General features: G+C 33.4%; 1 protein-coding gene across 5 annotated transcripts in view; it reads left to right on the top strand.

Annotated features, from left to right (window-relative positions):
• Positions 1-23,565, top strand: part of LOC118183158 (solute carrier organic anion transporter family member 74D-like) — a 501,251-nt gene that overhangs the window by 359,733 nt on the left and 117,953 nt on the right. Inside the window, exon 1 of one of the 5 annotated variants that reach the window (XM_035352599.2) lies at positions 11,623-11,841. The exons of the other annotated variants lie outside the window; for them this stretch is intronic. The gene's annotated coding sequence lies outside the window, so the exon portion shown is untranslated. Of the gene's footprint in view, positions 1-11,622; positions 11,842-23,565 lie in introns of those variants that run through there. 5 annotated transcript variants of the gene reach the window in all.

Here is a 23,565-nt window from a genome sequence, read left to right as displayed (position 1 = left end):
AACAACCGTACCTTGAGCCATCAAATTTTGAATAACGTAATCCTCCACCCGAGCATGGGTACCTGGATGCCCGAATTTTGGATTTCGAATTTGTTTTATTACCTAGCTCCCATTTTGTAAAACTTTAACGAATTTTTGATTAACAAACTCAACGATTTCAAAGCGAGCAACACTGTAGGGAAAAACATTTTTATCTCCAGCGCACGAGAAAGCCCAAATCTGGAATTTGTTTTATTATCTCACACTCATGTCCATAAATTAAGAATAATGCAAAATCCGGCAAAGGAATAGAGTTAGAAGCAAAACAAATTTGACTTATTTGTAAAGCTTATTTATTAAACAAAAGGTAAAGATCAAAAAAAGATGCTATATGTTTGATATTTTTAAAAAATTAGCGATTTTTTCTCCCTGGAGCAAGTTACAAAAAAAAACCTATTTACAGAAAACCAATATTACATGGTTGGTATGATTGTTAATACATTGTATGTCTCCCAGACGATGCAATACAGTCCGTACAACGCCTAGGCATGCTGAATATCAAATTATCGATCTGATCTTGGGGGATATTACACCACTCAAAAAGCAATGCTCTCCGAAGTTCCGGTAGACCTGTAGGAGGAGGTTGACGGGCTGAAACTCGTCAGCCAAACATGTCCCACACGTGCTCTACTGGGTTCAAGTCCGGTGAGAATGCTGGCCAGTCCATACGGGTGATATCCACCGATTGAAGGCATTCGCTTACGATGTTTGCATGGTGAGGACGGGCGTTGTCATCCATAAACACAAACTGTGCGCCCATGGTGCCCCGAAACAAACGTACCTGTTGTTCCAGAATGACGTCCCGATAGATTTGACTTGTCATGGTTCCAACTTGAACATGCAGGTCAGTTCTGGAACCCAGAATAATTCCACCCCAAACGAGCACTCCTGCACCACCGTAACGGTGTCGTTCAATGATGTTTTCTTGGTGGTAACGGGTACCTGGAGCTTTCCATATGAACGTCCGGCGAGAATCAGACTGCAAGCTAAACCTGGACTCGTCGGAAAACATCACACAAGCCCACTGTTGCGGTGTCCACAATGTATGTTCTCTACTCCAGGCTAACCGTACGCGACAGTGAGTTGCAGTAAGTGGAACGCATCTGACAGGTCTACGAGCATATAGACCAATCTGCCCTAAGCGTCTGTACACGGTCTGCCTTGAAATTGTCGTACCAAGTGGCTGAAGAGAGCTGACGAGACAGGTCTGAGGTTGTGCTCGACATGTTTCTTTTGGCAGTAACTGTCAAATACCGGTCCTCATTCGGCTTTGTAACTTTGGGGCGACCTGTGCTACAACGTCTACTCACATTACCATCATCTTGGAATCGTTGCCAAAGACTGGAGATGACACTCTGGGCAATTCCAAGTTCGTCTGATACTTCCAGTTGGGTACGCTCACATTCCAGACGGCCGATAATTCTACCACGTAAAAAATCATCCAAATGCGTCCTTTGTGTCATACCTGTTCGGTTATTGCACTGAAATGCTTATAAAGCATCTGCGAACAATTTTACTTCTTTGCCTGTATTCCTTATATGTTTACACTCTCGTCATTGTGACGTACCATCGGTGTCATCTGGTTACTTCCTGAAATTTGCATATGATTCTTGAAGATGTGTGTAGTGATTTTACAGGTGATATATTTATTTTAGAATTCGATTTCCGCGTGACTCCTAATTATCCTTAATTTATGGACATGAGTGTATTTCATATTTTGTGAAACTGTAACGAATTTTTCATTAGCAAACTCAACGATTTCAACGTGTTACATTAGCATTAACATTGCGTGCCTCTTCAACCACGGATATTTTATGCGCGAAATTTCTTTTTTGTGATATTGCGCTTGAATTGAATTTTATGGTTTAAATGCGAAGAACATGATATTTAATAAATAAATGTAACACACAAAACGTTAAAAAAAATCTGAAATGTTTCAGATTTTAAATTACGTCCAAAGGGGCGTTTTTTAACATTTTGTGTGTTACCTTTCTTTATTAAATATCATGTTCCTCGCACTTAAACCATAAGATCCAGTGCAACAGCAATATCGCAAAATAGTTTTAAAACGAGCATATCTTTAGAATTTCCGATACAGAGACTCACGCGCTGGAGATAAAAATGTTTTTTCTGCACAACGTTGCCATTGCTCGCTTTGAAATCCTTGAGTTTGTTAATCAAAAATTCGTCAAAGTTTTAAAAAATAGGAAATCGATCATAAAACAAATTTCAAATTTCAAATTTGGTCTTCCACATGCTCATATTCGTTGGAGGATTACGTTATTCAAAATTCGATGACTCTATGTACCGTTATTTTATGACAATGTGAGAAATATACATACATTCACGCAGATTTTCATTATTTAATTTCTTCAAATATAATGCAGGACTCTAACATTTTATGGCAACAGTTTGAAAAGTGAACCGACATTTATCCGTCCGACGCAAAATGCCAAAACGAAACTAATAGTCCTTCGGGATTCAAATCCCTTTGGACTAAAAATGTCTCTTTGGGCGTAATATAAAATCTGAGAGCTTTCACAATTTTTTTAAACTTTTTTTACTCATTTGTTTATATTATTTTTTTGAAAAATGTCTAAACAGTCATTTCTTTGAGATGGCTTGTATAGGCGCTTCTTGCGTTTGCCTAACTTATCTTTATGGGTTGTTCGTTATATTATCTTTATAGGTTGTTTGCTGTATTATCTTTATTCAGGTTATAAACTTATTTTCAGACGTCAAATGATTTTGCATGTGGCATTTGCATACTTAATGATGCCATTAATATCTAACTAAAATTAGAAACATTATTTAGCTAATAAAGCTTAACTTTGTAATCCATTCTTGTGTACTGATACGTAATCTTTCCTTTATTCCTTAAATTTGGGTAATAGTTAACCCTTTTCGGACCTAATAGGCACATACGTCTCAGGGATTATTAGATTTCATTCCCTTTTGGGTAAATAAAACCCACTTTTAAATGGGTTTTTACATTTGGAGTGTTTTTAAGGAATTAGGGAACAAATATATGACTAAAGAAATCTGGCCTATTTGCCAAATGTGTCAGGTTGCACTTTGTAAATACTGCTTTTCGTCATATCATACTTAACTTGTACTGTAAGAATAAAATATTCCAGTACACTTCATTTAACTTTATTATTTATTCACATGCAGTGTAAGGTTATTATCACAACATCCTAGACCAGCGGTTCTCAACCTTTTGACTAACGCGTACTATCTAAACAAAAATTAAAAAACTTTAGTTCCACCACTGCATTTTACAATCATTATTTTTCACTTTCTCAATAGAAGTATTAAAAAAAGTATATATTTTGCCATTTTCGCAACTAATTGGCTATTTGTGTTAAATATGCACACATAAAAATGCTAGATTAAAAATTGGTTACCATTTTAATTATCAAAATTTAACTTATAACACTTTAATTCTAAAATTTAGTGTGAAATTTGGGCCTGTTTAAGAGAGATCAATTTCTTTATTTCTGGTTTTATTTCACTTAACTTTAACCGTAAATTAGGATCCACTTTTAATTTTGTTCTGTATTTATTTTTCAAATAAAACATGGAAGAAAAATCCTTGTTCACACAAATAGGTTGCGAAAAAAGGCAATAAAAATTTAATAGCTTTATTTCAGATGTCTTTAAATTCTTTTTTTCGATTCAGTCAAAAGTTAACAAGTGTGTTATCTTTGAAATCTTCAGTTCGATTTCGATCGCAGGAAATTTCTATCAACTGTTCTTTTAATTCACGAGATTTTTTAACTTAGTTATAAGGTATTTCTCCTGCCTTCTTAGCGAGCCTTCGTAGTCAGCAGACTCAGCGCGTAATTGAGAGGTCCGCGGTTCGATTCCCGGCGAGGGCGTTGCTAATTTTTCAATCTCTCCGGCTTCCAAAAATATACCTAATGTCTCTTCAACGGCGCCCGAACTAAAAGAGTGTTGGATGAGGATTCTCCACACTCACGATTTGGCGATTGGGTCCCCTAACAACCCCAGTCGCTCTTTAAAAGGGTGAGTATATAAGGTATTTCTTCCGCCTTCCTAGCGTGCCTTCGTGGTGTAGTGGTTCTGCAACCTGGGCCGCTATTCCTGAGGTTCGTGGTTCGATTCCTGGCGAAGGCGTTTGCTAATTTTTCATCTCTCCGGCTTTTTCAATTAACCTAATGTAGCTTAGAAGAAATATCTTGTTTCTTTACTTAACATATACTTTTCTCTTGCGTACCACCGGTTGAGAATCGCTGTCCTAGATGATTGGGACAAATAGCTCCAGTTGACAATACGATTGGGACATATTGTCCCAGGAAATTTCCAGAAAACGGGAATAGTTAAAAACTTTAAACTCATTATTACACTCCGTTTTAGTATGTCAACATTTAATGAAACTACTTTTCATTGTTAAATTTTAATCATGCAAAAGTCGTGTCGAAAGGGTTTTAAGCATGAAAGTAATCATGAAACAAAAAATGGAAATCTTAATTCATATTTCAAATATTATTAAGATTTTTTTGTGTAATTTAAGATACTTGCTAGAGATCAATTTATTTATGTATAATGCCAAACGTATGACGGTAATGAAAATGATTTGAATTAGGGTAGACTAGTTTAAAATAGAAATAACTTTTGAACATCAAAATTTGATATTTAGAAACTGTACACAACTTCGAAGAGGTTGTTGTCAAACAGGTTCCTCATCTTGCAGTCATACGTCATTAGGTGATGATCCAAGTCTGACAATAAGAAAAGCCGTCTACTTTCGACAATGATTTCAAAATAGATAAATAGATAGCGATATGACTTGCAGCATTTTATTTTCCGTCTGTAACGCTGTATGCTACTTTGTTAGACAATTTTTTGAAGTATCGATTTTGCCTGTTGAAACTTGTTTGAATACATATATTATAGGATATCGACTGAGTAAATATTAGCCAACAAAATATTTTGAAACCAAAGTATTCTTACACACACGCACACAATTCTATATATATACAAAAAGAAACATAATAAGACACAAAATTAAAAGTAAATTGGAGTTAAAGCAATGTTATTCTTCAACAATATTAGTATGAGCAATCGTTATAACAGGTTTAACACAAAATCCAAACATACCAAAATTAAAATAAGAATTCATAGTAGTACAAACTCTAAAAATAAAAAAGAAAATGCAAAGAGAAAAAAAAATACAAGATAAAAAACTAAATACATACACAAAGAAAGTAAGATATTTAGAACCCAATTCACAAAGACATGAAAAAATAAAATCAAAACCAGTAAAATCCCAAAATTTCCCGATAATAAACATCAACTACGTGTTTTCAAACTAGAAGATTATCCGAAAACAATGGAAAAATATAAAATATAAAAATAGGCTGAGGAATTCTATCAAAATATGATTTAACGTTATCAAGAGATGGTAGATCAGATTTATTTGAATCCCTTCTCTGAGGAAAACATTCGCGTTACTTTGCATCCAAAATCAGCTGAAATCTTAAATAATTAAATCTTAAGTAATCTTAAAATTTAAAAATAAATTTAATCTTAAAACCTTAAATAATTTAATTATATTAGTTCTTCCGAAAATTCTCATATTTCATCCGGAATTGTTTTCGTACAGTTTTATTTCATATGAACGGAAATCTGTTGCGTCAGAGAGGCATTCAGAAATAACTGCTCTTCAGAGCAATCATCCAGCACGAGTTCAACTCGTGCTGGATGTGTTTTAAAGAATACAGTGTATTCTATGAAGTATAAATAACTTCGAAAGTTCGTGTTAAGAGGGGAAAAAAAATCTAATGACGCAACGAACTAAGAAAACAGTTCGTAATTCGTGATAACCGAAATTCGCTTTAGCCGATAAAACTTTCTATAAGGTCACGTCAGGTCCGATATTTAGTTCATGCTGACCGAGTGTTTGCTTTAAGCGAGTTTCTGTTTAGGGTACTAACGGTGTATGCACACATGTACATTTTTTTAGAAGTTTGAAGACGAGTATTAGTAAATATGTGTGTACAGCATTGCCAGCTGGAAGGATACATTTGTATGAACAGCAATGAAAGCTGTTTTACTTATTCTATCAAGATGTGTCTGTAAGTAAACTGTCGTCGCAAAGTACTACAAGTAAACCATTTCCGGGCAAATATGACGATAAGAAACTTTAACCTAGTTTACAATATCTTTACGTTTTCGTTGATGTCACAGAATCTTTTTTATCTTCGCGCTCTGCGTTATCATTGCTATAAATGCTTGACTGAAAGGAAGGGGATTTTTCTCATTAAACACTTTTATGAGAAATACGTCAAGTAAAGCTAATATAACTTGCTCAACGACTGATGTGAAATTAGAATTTAGGTTCACTTCCGTGTTATTCAAATCTTATTTATTTGCTTTCTAAGGAAAGAAAAATGGTATATAGTAATCTAGATGTAATTCTTAGGATACTATGTTTTTTATCAAAGAAAATATGGAGATAAAGATTACGTTGCTTATTGTGCAGTGTTGCTTACATACGTTATGTGTTTGATTGCTCTTACTTTAGCCGGCATTTCGTTGCAAACAGTTTCACATTTTTAGATGACTTTTTCAATTGTATTATAACTGTGTAATAGTACTATAACTATACAATTAATTCCACCGCAAGCGGGCAAGAAACTAGGTATTTATGATAACTGGGTTAAAGTGTTTTATCATTATTTATATATATATAATGATAAAAATACTCTAAAAAATGTGTTTATATATATAATTCGCGGAAATATTTGGCCTGACTAGAATTGCCGGTTTGGCTTAACCTTATTACTCGAGTAAAGACGAAACACCTTCGTATTTACGTATTTATTTATTAATTATTGTTCATTGAACGGGAGTTGATTTGTTCCCCTTGAAAAGTCAACTAATTTCTGATCAATGACAATGATTACATGCTTTTAATTTAATTTTTCCTTTTACAATTGAAATTTTGTTCTTCATGATGATTTAATTCCAGGTCCCATTAAAACGTTATTAACATTTTACTTTCAAGTTACTTCAAAACATCTTTCAAAATACGAGTATAACTTAACCAGTATGGATTCACTCTTTTAAAATAATTCTACTTTAATTAAACTTAGAAGATAATATAATCAATATTGTTTAAGAAATAAATTATTATATATATATATAATATGTAATGTATTTATAAAAAAATGTGTTTATATATATATATAAACACATTTTTTTTTTAGTTTTTCCTATTATTATGCTTTCTTTCGTGTGCGTATTCTTCACCAGAAATTTCAACATTTCGGTCTTCAATCGCAGGAGACATGAAAAATGAGCAGTGCCCTCGCTGGAACTCGACCCTGGACCTCTCGAATACGCGCCGAGCGTGCTACTGTAAGAGGTTATCACATATGACTACAGTCCCTGCTAGACGGGACTTTTCTGAGAAAGGAGATTCTGATAGCACGAGGATTCCTAGAAAAAAGAGCCTGAAGCGAAGTCCCGCCTAGCTAAGGAAACAAAGTTGCGGCTACGCGGGATTTTTTTAAACCTCACCGAAAATGTCTCAGTCCCGAGTAGAGACAACCAATCAGATGAAAGTTCCGCTTCTGAAGCCTCACAGGATCCCAATCTGAGCGATAATCGATTAGTGTTTGGCGTTCAAGTCTTTGTAGTAAGTGAAAATGGTAACTTAGCTACGTGGGTTTCCTGGAATTGTACAGGTTCTGAGAATTGTTCCTTTCGACGTCAAGTCCCGCGTAGCCGAAACATAATGTGATTGGGACTTTAGACCATGAAGCAGAGCTGGAAGGAGGAAGAAAATACTCCCCTTTCTTAAAGGGCGACTGAGGATTACGGGACAAAGTCGCCATATCCTGGGGGTAACGAATTAACGTCCCCCACCTTTTAGTTCGGGTGCCATCGTAGAATGATTAGGTTATTTTGAAACAGGAGACGTGAAAATGAGCAATGTGCTTGCCAGAACTCGAACCTGGACTCCTCGCATACGCATCGAGTGTGCTACCATTAGACCAGGAAGACATGTTGGAAGGATGGAGAAAATATCTTATATACTTCAACTTTTAATTTGGCGACTGGAGATTAGGCGATCCAAACTGGTGGTGACGAATTATTGTCCACCACCTTTTAGTTCGGGGGCCACTTTAGAGCCATTAGGTTTTTCGTTGAAGCACGAGACGTGAAAAATCAGAGAGCCCTTGTCAAGACTCGATCCTGGACCTATCGAATACGCGCCGAGTGTGCTACTGTTACACCACAAAGGCATACTGGAAGGAAGAAGAATTACCTTAAAATCTTATTCCGGCAAAAATCACCAGATTTAATTCATGTGTTCCTAGAGAAATATTTGTAGAAGATATTTAGGAATTTATTTAATTAGATGTTGTTCTTTCATTTAATTTGTTTTATCTTATTTATTTACTATGTGTCGGGTTCGTTAATTAACTAATTGGCCTTGAAAGAAAGATAACTTTCTTATCTGCTTTAAAGGTAAAACCAAAGAATCTGCATATATTACGAGCTTATCAGATGATTATGCTCTCTAGAGTGCTTAAATTCAATAAAACAACTGTTTTTTCTCGAAAATGATACATCATTACTTAATCGAAACAAAATGAATATTTTATTTAAATATTTACACTTGTTCTGCAAAGTAAAATATTCATATATAAAGGAAATTAAATAAGATCAATTAATTATTTTCATATATTGTTTGCTTTTTATTTCGTAGAACTCTAACAAAGAAATTCCTTCCGTTTTAAATCTTCAGCATTTTTATTTATGCACTGATGGTGTTTAAACAAATGTAGCATAAGATATTCTTTTTTGAATTAGCTTTCTTGTTGTGCTTGCTTACAAGCGGAGAAATAAAAGCAATGCAAATATGTATCGTATTGTACTTTTGTTAGCTAAGAATAATATTTTAATAAAAAGGTATTAACAGTTGATCCAGAATATGTAAAAAAATTGAGAATATGTATAATAGGCTGAAAGTTTTTTTAATGATATATTAATAAAAGTTTATACATTAGTTTTTGTAATATATATTAATTGCAAAAATATGGTAATTGAAAAAAATTGTTTTTTTCCAAAAAATTCGAAGCATTGGAGATTTAAAAAATGTTCCATCACTTGAGCCGAGTTGAAGTGGCTATGAAGCAGATATACCGGTGGATAGGCGTTCTATCGTAGTTTATTTTAAATCAGCTTCACAGATATGTCAACATTGAGCTACGTGAAGAAATTCTCAGTTAAAGCATCTGTAGCTATGGTTAAAAAGGAAAGCCGAGAAACTTTCCCAGCTTTACTTTAACTGGACAGCTGGAACTGTAAAAGGAGGAGGAGGGAAAGGGGGTAGGTGTCTGTATCAGATGTCCATATATCAACTAATATGTAGGTCTACGCATAGAAAAGGCTGGTCATCGGAAAGCTGAAGAATCCTTCCCTCTCCGGAAACAAGATGGATATGGGGGATGACCTTGCCAATTTGAAGGTCAGATTCACTCAGACAGGGGCCTAGTGTTAGCGCAGATGACCAGCTGCGTTTGTATCATTTTGCACCTGTGTTTCTTAGCTAAATTATGTCGTTCATCAACCCAAACGTTGACATGTAATTTAGTTAATTTTGTTGTTGGCTTCAGATATATTTCTGTTATGATAATGTTCAAAGTAGACATGTTTCTCAACATGTTACATCAGAGCTTCCCATTTTAATATGCAATGGGGAAATTTCTATGCATAAAAGCACATCTGGAATTTCATTGCCTGTTATCGCAGCGCATTTCTGGCGTGAATTCACAAGATCCGCAAGTACAAGGCTTTAACGTGCTAAAAGACTTAATCATGCATGGTTGAAATAAAAACCTGCCAGAAATAAGCATTGCATAAATTTTCAAAAAATTATTTTACTGCGAGGAGATAAAATACGAGAATGGGAAAAGTCCAAGACTGGGATTTTTAACCCAAAGGAGTTAATTTGCCCAAAAGGGCTATTAATTTCGTTTTGCACCAAGTATTAGAACCTTACTTTATATTTAAAGAAATTAAATAATGAAGAATCTGCATGAATGTATGTATGTTTCGTGCATTGTGAAAAAATAACGGTACTTAGAGACATCAAATTTTGAATAACGTAATCCTCCACCCGAACATGGGCATCTGGAAGCCCAAATCTGGAATTTGGAATTTTTTTATTATCTACTTCATATTTTGTAAAATTTTAAGGAATTTTTGATTAACAAACTCAACGATTCCAAAGCGAGCAGCAGTGGCTACACAGTACGTGGAAATAATAATAATAATAATAATAATAATAATAAAGACATTTGTATCTCCAGCGCACGAGATTGAGTATTGGAAATTCTAAAGATATGCTCTTTCTAAATATTTTGTGATATTGCTGTTGAATTGAATTTTATGCTTTAAGTCTGAAGAACATGATATTTAATAGTAAATATATTAATATATATGATATTTAATAATAAAGGTAACATACAAAACGGGCGTTTAAAAACGCCCTTTTGGAAATAACATAAAACCTGAAAGCTTTCAGACTTTTTTTTAGGGGAAGGGTGTTATTTCTTTTTAAACAAACACAAAATGTATATCTGCAAAAAGAATGGGCTACTCTTAAAATATGAATCTAGAGATAGGAGACTCAATTTTGCCCTGCCAGACGCTTATTTCACATGTTTTCTTCAAGTTTGCCAAACTGCAGCATTCACTGCGTCGTTATTTTATCTAACCGTTAAGAACTATATTATTCTTTACAAAATTTTGCATAAGACCTTTTTTGCAAAAAGTATGATTTACGAGTCCACTCTTGCGTTATGTACACCAGATAAAAAATCAGCAGATGAAATGAGCGATTATCATGTGTATAAGACTGTTGAATAGTGGTAGTTCTTCCCGGGTTCAGTACCTGACGATAGGGCTATCAACATGGGATTTTGGTGTTCTAATTATGTGCAACATAAATACGTAGTGCAGGATTTACGTATAAGCTACACGAGATAAAGCTTAGGGGCCCCCTCTAGGTATCCGAAAATCATATTTGGCACTGACATATAACATCTGGACTTATAAAGGGCTACATATCTCAGATAGCTGAAGGCCTTATCGAGTCTAAATCCGGCCCTGTAAGTACGATTCAGTTTCCTTTAGAAAGGGCTTCATAGTAAGGTAGACTTATAATTTGCTTGGCAGTTTTGCTTATTTTGCTGTAAGGCAGATATATTACACCAGCTCTCATACATTTTGCATAGTCAGTCAATTAATAGTTGTGTTGTAATTTGTAGAGTAAAATATTTAAATGAAGAAAATGATGTAGCTTGACTTTGCCGACTGGACTTGGTCAATTAATTAACCCTATTAATTTTTGCAAAGGTTAAAAAAAAAAGCAACCGTATGGTTGGAAGATAGATTTACAATTTTTCCACAAGTGAAAGTTTCCTTTCCGACTGTCTAGCCTCTGGCTATTTCCAAAGGCTGACTTTGGCGAAAACGGTTGGCGCGATCGCGACTTGACAGCGATCGCCAATCGTCGACTTCGGTTTCGGTAACGCGCGAGTCTTCCCACTTCTCTTTACGCCCGTTGAGAACTAGAAGTGAAGCTTTTTTGCGGGGCAAAGTGATGGCATATAACCACGTTAGATGATAGTACTACGTAGTGTGATACGTAGTAAGTGTTGTAGAAAGTACAAGTTTTTGGGCGAAACAGGTTTGCTACCTAAGTGGATTTTAGTAGTCATTCAGGTTCAAGTCTTGGCGCAGGTCACTCACATACTTCCGGTTCGTAGATTTTTTTTTAATATTTATTTTTATATATATTTCTTTCAAGAGTTACTGTTTTATTTGGCGTTTGTATTCGAACAAAAGAGTGAAAGAGTTTCAATCTTCCTCTTTGCATTTGATTTTCAGTTCGCCGTTGGCAATGTTTCAAGAAGAAATAAATATCTGTGATTTGCTGTGGCTTCATAATTTGCTACACTGTAATTTGCTATGAGCAACATCCTCCGCTTTGTGTATTGCGTTCGAATGGGAAAAATTACTCTATATGACATTAAGTAATTTGATGTCAGTTTTGTATTATATTTCTTATTTTATTCTTTCCTTACCTATGATTATTCATTATAAAGTTGATTCTTGAAATTGTGAGATGTGCACGATTTTTATACCTTAAAATATGTATTCCGCAGGAACCGGTGCATCTTTCAGGATGGGTGAAAAAATCGTGCTTAGTAATTTTTACTTTTGCTCGTTTTACTTCGAAATAGACAGTTTTAGATACAGGAAATAAATTTATTTTTAAGTAACATAATTACAGGTTGTTAAAGCATTTCTTTTGAAGGTCTAACATTGTATTAAATGGAGAACAATTATTAATAGAATAACTGAAAAATTGTATTGTTTTTAGTATATGACCTACATTTTGTGTGTCTGTGTGTTGTTTTCTTGAAGATTCTCTCCTTTCAATGAGTAAAAAAAAAAAAAAAAAAAAAAACAATTTAATATCCAATCCCTGCTCCATCTTCTCTTTTCTATGCTCTCTCTGTTGTAGTCCTTGATGCTTTGTATATTTAGATAAATCAGGGCTTTATTGCTGATTAAGTAATCAGGCTTAGAAAATTGCTGATTAAGTACATTTAAGTTATCAAAAATTTAATCTAATATTTCGATGAAGACTTAGCTTCAGCGTCTCAGTTTTTCTGGAGTAAATATTTTTGATACTGTCTTAACTTTAGATTTTTGATAATCAGATTATATATATTTCGTGTTCCACACCCAAAGCCTTTTATTGATACTTGCATGAAAATTTAATAAATATATACGCTTCTGGATTTAAACAAATTGAAACAATTACATTAAAAACCATGACTTAGTGAACTTTGAAAGTTGCATTAATTAATTGACGAAGAAGAGTTAAATTAAGTTATTTGTTTTTCTATAATTATATATTGATGGTACATCTCAGAAACATGGGATGTTTAATGATAACGATAACATTTGTTTCACATTATTGAAATGATTTTGTTTTTCTGCTTGCTATTCAATTGACTTTACTGTAATTGATAAATGAATGCTTAGAAATAATCTGATCTGATCTTTATATATATAGTGTCTCTAACTACAAAGTTATCTATCGATATCTTAACAGAAAATCGTGTAATCGAATTTTTCAATAGTTTTGTATTTTACAGTGATTTTTATATAATAATCTTATATTTTGATAATAATTTAGAAAGCAATTTTGTATTCGATAATATTTCAAATAATTTTTAAGGTAATAAATTATAATTGATAATATTTTTAACAAATATGTTGTTCGAATTATTATTTTTTAAATCACGAGTCGTCGACAAATCGATGATGAAATTTCGGTGGTCGAAAATCATTCAAGGACACAATGGAATTTGGGTAAAAATTCCTAATGCAGATCCAAAGTTTTGCCATTGACAAATCATTAAAAAAGTTCTTCCAACTCTGAGTTATTTTCTTTGCAAGCGGGTTAATTTCATATTACACGACTTGGGAAATAATATAAAAATGATAAATTGTTACAAATTAATTTTTGAAAAATGAAGTAATAATTTATATGTCATACGAAAAGCTGCTATAAAAGTGTTGGAATAACAACTCTCCATGCATGTAATTTTATTTTGGTCGCATTTCGTTTATGTGGGAATTTTCATTTATTTCATTTTATTTCTTATTATTAGCCCAGAGGGGCTATTAATTTCGTTTTGGCGTTTTGTGGGGTTTTACTATAAACGGCGTTTTCACTTTTCGAATTGTTGCCACCAAGTATTATCGCCCTGTAAATATATGTATGTTTCTAGCACTGTGCAAAACAACGGTACCTAGAGACATCAAATTTTGAATAACGTAGTTCTCCATTCGAATATGGGAATCTGGAAGCCCAAAAAATAGAATTTGGAATTCCTTTTATTGTCCCTTTTATAATTTGTAAAATGTTAAAGAATTTTTGATTAACAAACTCAACGATTTCAAAGCGAGCAATAGCAACACAGTACACACAAAAACAAAAACATGTTTATCTCCAGCGCACGAGACTGAGCATTGGAAATTCTGAAGATATGCTCTTTTTAAATTATTTTCTGATATTGCTGTTGAATTGAATTTTATAGTATAAGTTCGAAGAATATAATGTGTAATAAATAAAGGTAGCACACAAAACGTTAAAAAAGGCCCTTTGGGCGTAATATAAAATCTGAAAACTTTCAGATATTTTTACGTGTTTTTTGATTTATCGTATTGTATTTTTATTTTATGAGTCAGGTAAAAATCTCTTTATTAATGATTTTAACAGAATTTTACTATTTAATACTGGAATGGTTTATAATTGATGAAAGAATTTAAGATAAAGATAAATCAGAAATTTTTATTTCGATAGAGAATGATAAGAGAAAAAAAATCAGGTAGAGGATAAGATACACTAAGCACATTTGGCAACTTTATTTTTAAATGCACACATAAATTGTAAGCATAATGCTGTATGTTCTAAATTTATCAGAAAGTTATAAAAACTATTTTAAAAGAATATCTGCGCATTCAAATTACCTGAGAGGTAAAAGAAAGAAGAAATATTCTTTTCTTTTTAAAGTAATTTTGAACTATATCCTTCAGTAAAAGGCTTTTAGCGAATCTACGGCATAAGATTTATAACGCAATGTAATGCAATTTAGGAGTTTGTTTGCAACCCTGGCCGATAATAATCGGCTTCATGATGAACGCAGCACACCCAACAACAGACAAACAAAAATACAGTTAAAAGATTAAAACAGAAATACAATAAAAAATATTGCCTTTTATGTAGTTCATCAAATCCTTTACAAATCTAAACTATTTATTGTGGCAGCAGAATTCCTTTATGTTACCATGTTTTTTCCTAATTAGAATTTATAACATCTAATATCAATAATTAATTTTACATTTTTAGGTCTTGTTTATTAAAACTGATCGAAACATCCCTAACATCATGGTGTTTCTTTTGATATACTGTGATAACTGTTTTCCAACAACTATGTTTAACAGTATACAGCGAGATTCAAGCCAGTCGTCGTTTTTCCTTCAGATCAATTTTATGCTAATTGAGCCTTGAAAACTGCTGATTTTGCCGTTATCTTTTCGAACTCACGTATTCCCTTTGATACTTAGCCTGAATATTGTGTAATCTTACCACGAGAGTTATTTTTAACCTTGACTGGTGTTGTGATGCAGATACAGATATGCAATTTATTGCGGGAATTGTCACTTTCGTATTCAGCGGAGGAAAACAATTTTCTTTCTGGGGATCGGTTTTTAATTACGATCATCTAGACATACCGTCGACGAATATCGAATGTTTGTTTGGGGTTGTTTTCCTTTATATTTCGGTAATGTTAATTCTTCCTTGTTTAGCAGACCTTGGCCTTGGCGATGCGGAAATTGCTTTTGGAAGAAGTGTCGGAAGAATTGTCCTCCCATTTCTTCTTTTGTTGCTTCTAGTCTTCTTTTGGTGCGTCATTTCTGCGCTAGAAAATGTGATGCAAAGCCATCTGTATATGACACAGCTTACCATTATCTTATTGCTCTTTGATTCTTTAGTTTAACAAATTGTGTTATTTCCTGCATATATTTTGCATAATCTAATTTTTTCAGCTGGTCTTGGTTTTGACGAAGCGTCTGTCAGTATAAACAAATGCATGTGGAATATATTTTTTCGTGAAAATCAGTGCTTTATATGTATGCAGATATATTTAATTTACAGATAAGTGGAAAGATAATTGTGTGTTAAATTATTACCTGTGATAAAAACGAAATTTTTGTGATTTTTGGGTAGATGGTCAAATTATTAGTCCAAAGGGTTTTTGTCCCTGAAGGACTATTGTTTTCGTTTTGCGATTTTGCGTTGGTTCACTATAAATGTCCGTTTCACTTTTCAAACTGTTGCCACCAAATGTTAAGAGTCCTGCATTATATTTGAAGAAATTAAATAATGAAAAAAATCTGCTTAAATATATGTATATTTCTCGCATTGTGATAAAACAACGGTATATAGAGCCATCGAATTTTGAATGACGTAATCCTCCTACGAATATGGGCATACGGAAGACCAAATTTGAAATTTGGAATTTGTTTTGTAATCGATTTCATATAAATTTTTGTAAAAAAATCATTTTTGTAAAACTTTAACGAATTTTTTTATTGACAAACACCAGGATTTCGAAGCGAGCAATAGCAACAGTCTACAGGGAAAAGAAAAAAAAAAGCTTTTTATCTCCACTGCGCGGAACTGTGTATCGGAAATTCTAAAGATAAGCTCATTTTTAAATTATTTTGCGACATTGCTATTGAACTGAATTTTATGATTTAAGTGCGAAGAACTTATTTGATAAATGTGAAGGTAACACATAAAACGTTAAAATAAACGCCTAAAGCAGTTTCATATTTTCCTTTATCAGAGAATTTTTAGCGGCAGTATTCTGAACAACAAGTTTTTAGCTTAAAGTTATATTGTTTCTGAAGCAAAATCCAGAGAAAATGTTAAGATATAATAGCGGTAGTTCAGAGAAATGCAGCAACTAACAACATTCAAAAAGACCATTACGCCCTCTTGTGAGGAACGCACTCGGTACCTGAGGCGTACTGTGAATACTGTTTAATGCTTACTATTCTTTATTAATTCTGCTAAAATTTCAAACTTTTATGAGACTGAGAAAAGCCAGTCAAAATCGTTCATTATTTCTCTGACTGCATCTTCAATGCGTTGGAAAGGCAGTATCTGCCAGGAAGAATTCTCTACCGGACCATTTTTCTGTAGAATACGTGATTAGAACTCCACAGCCCAGGCACTTTAAAAGGATAAAAATGTTAAAAAAATTAAAACGTTAACTTGTATAAGAAAATTTACAATGTAAGCGGTAAAAAATATTTATTGTGTCCTTTTTAGGTCTTTTTATATCTGAAATCCCCCGGAAATGTAGCAAAAGTCCGACGATTCATAAAACCAGCTTCAAAATTTTGAATGTAATTATTTATTTAAATGTTAATTAGTGTGTGTAATAGAATTAAAGGAACGTCATCATTGGTCATTAAAAACTTATTTTCGCCATTAGTATTATTTCTGTGTGAGTTTTCAGGGTGTTGAATTTAATTAGCATCATGAACGTATTAAACGACAGGGTTAGAAGCAAGCGAAATGCCCACGTTGTAATAGGAATAATATGAGTCTGGGAAAAAAAATTGACGGTAGGTTGTCTGTAATATTTGTTCAACCGGTCGCTGGGTTTAATTGCGTAGGATTATTTCCTAAGATTTTTTATTTTGTTTTTATTTTATTGTTCAAGTGTTCCTTTTGTTTATTAATCCAAAGGGGCAATTTACCCAGAAGGACTATTAATTTCGTTTTGGCATTCTTGCGTTGATTCACTACAAGCGTTGTTTCACTTTTCAAATTGTTGCCACCAAATATTATCGCCCTGTATTATATTTGAAGAAATTAAAGAATAAATAATCTGCATAAATGTATGTGTGTTTCTAGCATTGTGATAAAACAACGGTACGTAGAGCCATCGAATTTTGAATGACGTAATCCTACTTCGAGTATGGGCATCTGGAAGCCCAAATTTGGAATTTGTTTTATTATCGATTTCGTATTTTGTAAAACTTTAAACGATTTTTTGATTAACAAACTCAACGGTTTCAAAGCGAGCAATAGCAATGTTTTACAGAGGGAAAAAAAAAAAAAAAAAGTTTTAATTTCCAGCGCGCGAGACTGTGCATCGGAAATTCTGTTGATTTAAAAATTATTTTGCGATATTGCTGTTGAACTGAATTTTATGGTTTAAGTGCGAAGAACATGATATTTAATAAATAAATGTAAAATGCTAAAAGAAGTGTCCCTTGGACGTAATTTAAAATCTGAAACCTTTCAGATTTTCTTTTTTTACATGTTACATTAAAAAAAGGAATGTTTAGGGAAATTTGAAGAAAAATAAAAGGAAACTGGTAATAATGTATTAATTATTTATTTCTTAACATTATTCCTGAATACAACGTGGAGTAGTTAAAACGTTATGTAAAACTGGTCGATGATGCGAAAAATAATAGACATAATTTAATAGATCAGCATCGATGTTTCTCTGCAAGATCTATATATGAATTGCCTAAAGTACTTAAATAATTGATTAGTACCATGTTAAAGTGCTATTTCATAAAACTGAGCGTTTTCTCATTTCTTGTTACATTGATATTAAAATATCCCATTATAATCAACGATATATTCTTGTCGACGTTCACAACAGAGATAAAAAAAAATTCATTGTTACTGGCTGTTGTGTTTACGCTTTTTATAAATCTCAGTCTGTCACAAACATTACAAACATGTCCAAATTCATTATCTTTGAAATTTTTGGCAAAGTATTGTATATACAGCTGTCTTTTTTTTTTTTTTTTTTTTCTTTCTTTCTTTGGCAGACATCGTTGAAGAATCTTTTCGCCATAATCTGGTGAAAGTACACCCAAATTTGACATTTTATTCATGGCAACAGTAGAAGATAAAGTACCTTTTTATTTAAAAACTAACAACTTCCCTGTCGATTTTATTTTCTTCTCGATATTTTCATAATATCGCTTGTTGCTTTCTTTCGTTTCTACAGCTAAATGTTCTTTATTATCTTCTTCGACTAAATCTTTGATTTTTTCTGCTTATCTCTTGCGCTGTATTCATCTTTTATTTTTCGACATTTTATATTTATTTTTGTACAAACAAAATCAGTGTGTCACTCCCATTACCGCAGTTCGTCGACTCCAGCATAGAAATGAACGATGTTATAACGAAACTCGTGCGCGCGCACTTCGTCAAAATATTGTTATTTTTGCCTAACTTTGAAACTCTATTATGATTCAACAACAGTTCCAATTTTCAAAAATTTTTTTTTTGTGTTTTGTCTTGGTCTCCTTAAACTATCAAATAAGCTAAAAATGAAAACTATAGCTCTTTTGGTTATTGAGATATAAACGTTCCACTAAGACATGTTTTGCATCTTAAAATATTTTTCTCCTTGAGACCATCATTGAGGAACACAGTCCTAAGTTAAAAGAGCTTCACAAATCGGAAGAGATGGCTACAAGCCGAAGAAGACGTTCTCTGCGTCACGTTGCGTGAAACTTCGATACAAGCTGTAACAACATTTGCAGCTGAGTAGACGAGCTCTCTAAGACGTCTGGTTCGTAACCGCATAAAGAAGTGCCCGTATTTCCGTGGCACTTTAATTATTTATTTTTTTATTTAAATAATTTTTTCTAGGGCATTAGTAAAGAGACTGAGTGTGCTTTCGTCACGTGACCCACTTCGTAGGCTAGTTACAAAATTATTACCTCGTTTTAATGTCAAACGCCTCCGGGTGTTTTCGTTTCACTTTTTAGCCTTGAGGATCGTAACCACATCTCCCTATCTGGGTAACAAATATAGCTTTCTCTTTGCATAGTTTTAATCTTGCATGAATGAGAGAAAAGAAGATTTTTTTAAAAAACTATATTCAACTGTAGATTGAGTGACCCGAAATCAGTTTCTCTGTATTTCCTTTCTCGTGACACGAGACAACGAATTATTTGCAAATAAATATATATAAAGAATTGTATTTTGTAAATGAATATATTATAGGTTAATAAAGATGTATACTGTTTCTAATTATGCGTATGGTATATTTTTATATTTGCACTTCATTTGTGCGATGTATTGAGGCTGATCAACCTGCCGATCGTCTTGTGCTTTTCTTTAGCTCGTCACAAAGTCATCCATCAGTTAAATTAATAGATTTTTATTTGTGCATTTTTCACGTGGTACGGTAAATCGCGACGTAACCGGTAAAATAAAAAAAAAAAAAAAAAAGTTAGAGCTCACAAAATTTTCACCCAAATTTAAATAGTGCTTATGTATGTAATAGAGATAAGTAAATAAATTTTGGTTAAGTAATCCAGAAGTAACAGCGAATTATATAATAAACTAAATCCACAAAAATGTTTAAAAAAAATCTGAAAAGCCTTCAGATTTCATATTACGCCTAAAGGTTTTTTTTTTTTTTTAAACGTTTTGTGTGATACCTTTATTTATTAAATATCATGTTCTTCGTACTTAAATCATAAAATTCAGTTCAACTGCAATATCACAAAATAGTTAACATCATAGCTTTAGAATTTCCGATTCACAGTATCGCGCGCTGGAGATTTTTGTTTTTTCTTCCGTACAGTGTTGCCATTGCTCGCTTTGAAATTTTTGAGTTTGTTAATCAAAAATTCGTTGAAATTTGAAATTATAAAATTTGAAATAGATAATAAAACAAATTCCAAATTTGGGCTTCTAGATGCCCATATTTGGGTGGAGACGTACGTTACTCAAAATTTGATGTCTCTAGGTACCGTCGTTTTATCACACTGCCAGAAACATAGTGAATCAACGCAAAATGCCAAAACAAAATTAATAGCCTTCTGGGGAAATTGCCTCTTCGGGCTAATAATCAAATATGAGATTGGGATAAAATATTGCAAAGAATTTCCATGTTCTTGTGTATGTTGAGAAGACATCCAGATAGTAATGAAATTCTGGGAAAAATCTGGGAATTTCAGTTCGAATCTTGGAGAGGGCGCATTCAATTAACCATATTTCCTGTTTTTAGAAAAACCAAAATACCTTTAGAATGGTGCTGGAACTAAAAACGTGTACCTGCAACAATTCGTTACCGTCTGGATTTGGACGTGCGAGTCTCGTGCATCTCTTCAGTGTAAAAAGGGGAAGAATGTAAGGAATTATTACATTTCCCGGTGCGTTCGCTCCTCCAACCAGCACAGGGAGATCCTAGGTTTTAATCCTGATAAGAGCACATTCATTTTTACTTTCTTTTCGAAGTATAAAGGAAGTATTGTAATCGCAAAAAACGTCGGGTATCACATTCCAACGGAAATATCCTTTTTAGTCGTTCCCGATTCCATTTGTACTATTTTTGCCGTGTCGTTCTGTACGTACGCACAAAATAAAGGATTCGTTTTTCAAAATGTATTCAAAAGTGATTTTGTCGTGGCGTCTTTACCTACGTACGTACGTATGCATGTACGTATCTCTCATGACTCAAAAACTATTAACCGTAGAATGTTGCAGTCTTGTATGCTGTGCAATCGGCAGTATTAAATATATCTGTCTCTGAGTATATATACCCACCCGCTTTACCCGGCGTAAAAGTCTTTACATGGCCTTTATTTTCCAATCGTCCATGGGTCGTAGTCATACACTTCCAATTACAGAAGTGTTTTAAATGACGAAAATATTCATGATTTGACAATACTAAATTTAAAGGGGAAAAAATACTTTTTGACAATTAGCGAAATCTAACTTCTAACGTGGTCTGCGGTTCCTAAACTTATATTTGGGAAAGTTTTACACTCATTATGAAAAAAATAAAAATTTAAGAACTTTGACTTCCATGCGACGAAAATTGAGTAGTACATTATCCAGTAAAAATTCTAGCTGAGCAGCTAAACATCCTGAATTCTTTTCTTGATTGGTGGGCTACATGCGTGACTAATGAAATTTCTCTGATCTTTCCCATATGGAACGTGAATGAGAACCAGTTTTCTTAAAAAGTCCTTTGCGAAGACATCCTTCCTTTAGCAAATATCTTCTCCGTGCTTTGCCTTGACTGAAATCAACCAAGCATTAAAATCAACTGACAAACTAAAATCAAATGTCCTCCACCCCCACCCCCCAATGGGCTGGTTCTAGCCGTTTATAGGCGTTGGCTGGTGCTAAGCCTCGGAAGCGGTGGTCTTTTTATTATGGAGGAGTTTAATAGTTGAGTCACGGTTACATGCTATTAAGACGTGCCATTACATCCTGGCCTTTTCTGGGATTCGAACCCGGGTCTTTAGGCACGGCAGTCAGCGACGCTAACCACTACACCGGTTTTTGTATAAACGAATAACAGTCTAAAAACGATTTTTGCCAAATTTTACATATAAAATTCCCAATTGCACGACATTTGCCGTTTGACTTATCACTAGCTTTTCCTTCAGCTCTGTACCAGAAATATTTATTGCCTCTACTAAACCCTTATGTGATAAATGCTTGGTTCTCATCCGCGGTTTGCAAACAATCTGTCTTACTAGAATCATTATCACCTTTTAGTGTAAAGTGCTTAATATTTGCTACTGCCAAGTATGGCGCCAGACTTTATCAGCTGTGCAAAACCGGCTTAAAGTGAGAAGGCTGTTTTAGTGCGGAGTAACTTTAACCACCTATCAAAGCAACCGTACTTAATTTTTTGAATAATAATCTTAGGTTATACGAAAACATTTCTGGTGAATGTAATGAATAAGAATTCTACTTTAGGTTTCAATTTTTTTTTCTCACCTTTGTTTCTTTCATTCAATTTTCCTCTTTTTCTTTATTATTATTATTAGTCCAAAGGGGTTTTGACCCTGAAGTACTATTGTTTTCGTTTTGCGTTGAATCACTATAAATGTCCGTTTCACTTCTCAAACTGTTGCCACCAAATGTTAAAGAGTCCTGCATTATATTTGAAGAAATTAAATATTGAAAAATCTGCATAAGTGTATGCATATTTTTCGCATTGTGATAAAACAACGGTACCTAGAGCCATCGAATTTTGAATGACATAATCCTCCTACGAATATGGGCATGTGGAAGACCAAATTTGAAATTTGGAATTTGTTTTATGATGGATTTCATATTTTGTAAAACTTTAACGAATTTTTAATTAACAAGCTCAAGGATTTCAAAGCGAGCAATGGCAACACTCTACGGGGGAGTAAACTTTTTGCCTCCAACGCACGGAACTGTGTATCGGAAATTCTAAAGATAGGCTCATTTTAAAATTATTTTGCAACATTGCTGTTGAACTGAATTTTATGGTTTAAGTGCAAAGAACATGATATTTAGTAAATAAAGGTAACACACAAAACGGAAAAAAAAAAAAAAAAAAAAAAAAAAAGAAGAAGAAGAAAAGAAAAAAAGAAAAGAAAAGAAAAAAAAAAAAAAAAAAGGCCCCTTTGGGCGTAATTTAAAATGTGAGACCTGCAGATTTTTTTCGATTTTTTTTATTGTTATTGTTGTTGCCACACGTTTAATAGATTGACAGATTTAGGCATATGCACTTATGCAAAATGAAACTACATGTGATATTGGTCTTTATAAATTGAAAACTGAGACTCTTAAAATTATTCTATTGTTACACCAGTTTTAGTATACTTCTTCCACAAAAAACGTTGTTTATTCTGCGGACGATAGGTCAGCTTTCTATAATTATATCATAAGCGTTCTAGGGCTTTCACACATGAACTAGAATTTCCGGTTCCAATTAGAACACAAAATATGCCATTTTCTAATGTCATCTACAACTGAAGAATGCCGGCCAGACGGTGTGGTGGTTAGGCGAGCCTACTCCGGTACCAAAGGGCCCGAGTTCGAACCTTGGAGAGGGCATGGATGTTGGTAAATGT

Source organism: Stegodyphus dumicola, chromosome 9, assembly GCF_044657685.1.
Source record: "Stegodyphus dumicola isolate Sdum_Otavi_A_Nest chromosome 9, ASM4465768v1".
In the NCBI taxonomy this organism is placed as follows: domain Eukaryota; kingdom Metazoa; phylum Arthropoda; class Arachnida; order Araneae; family Eresidae; genus Stegodyphus; species Stegodyphus dumicola.
This window is presented reverse-complemented; position numbering and strand designations above follow the sequence as displayed.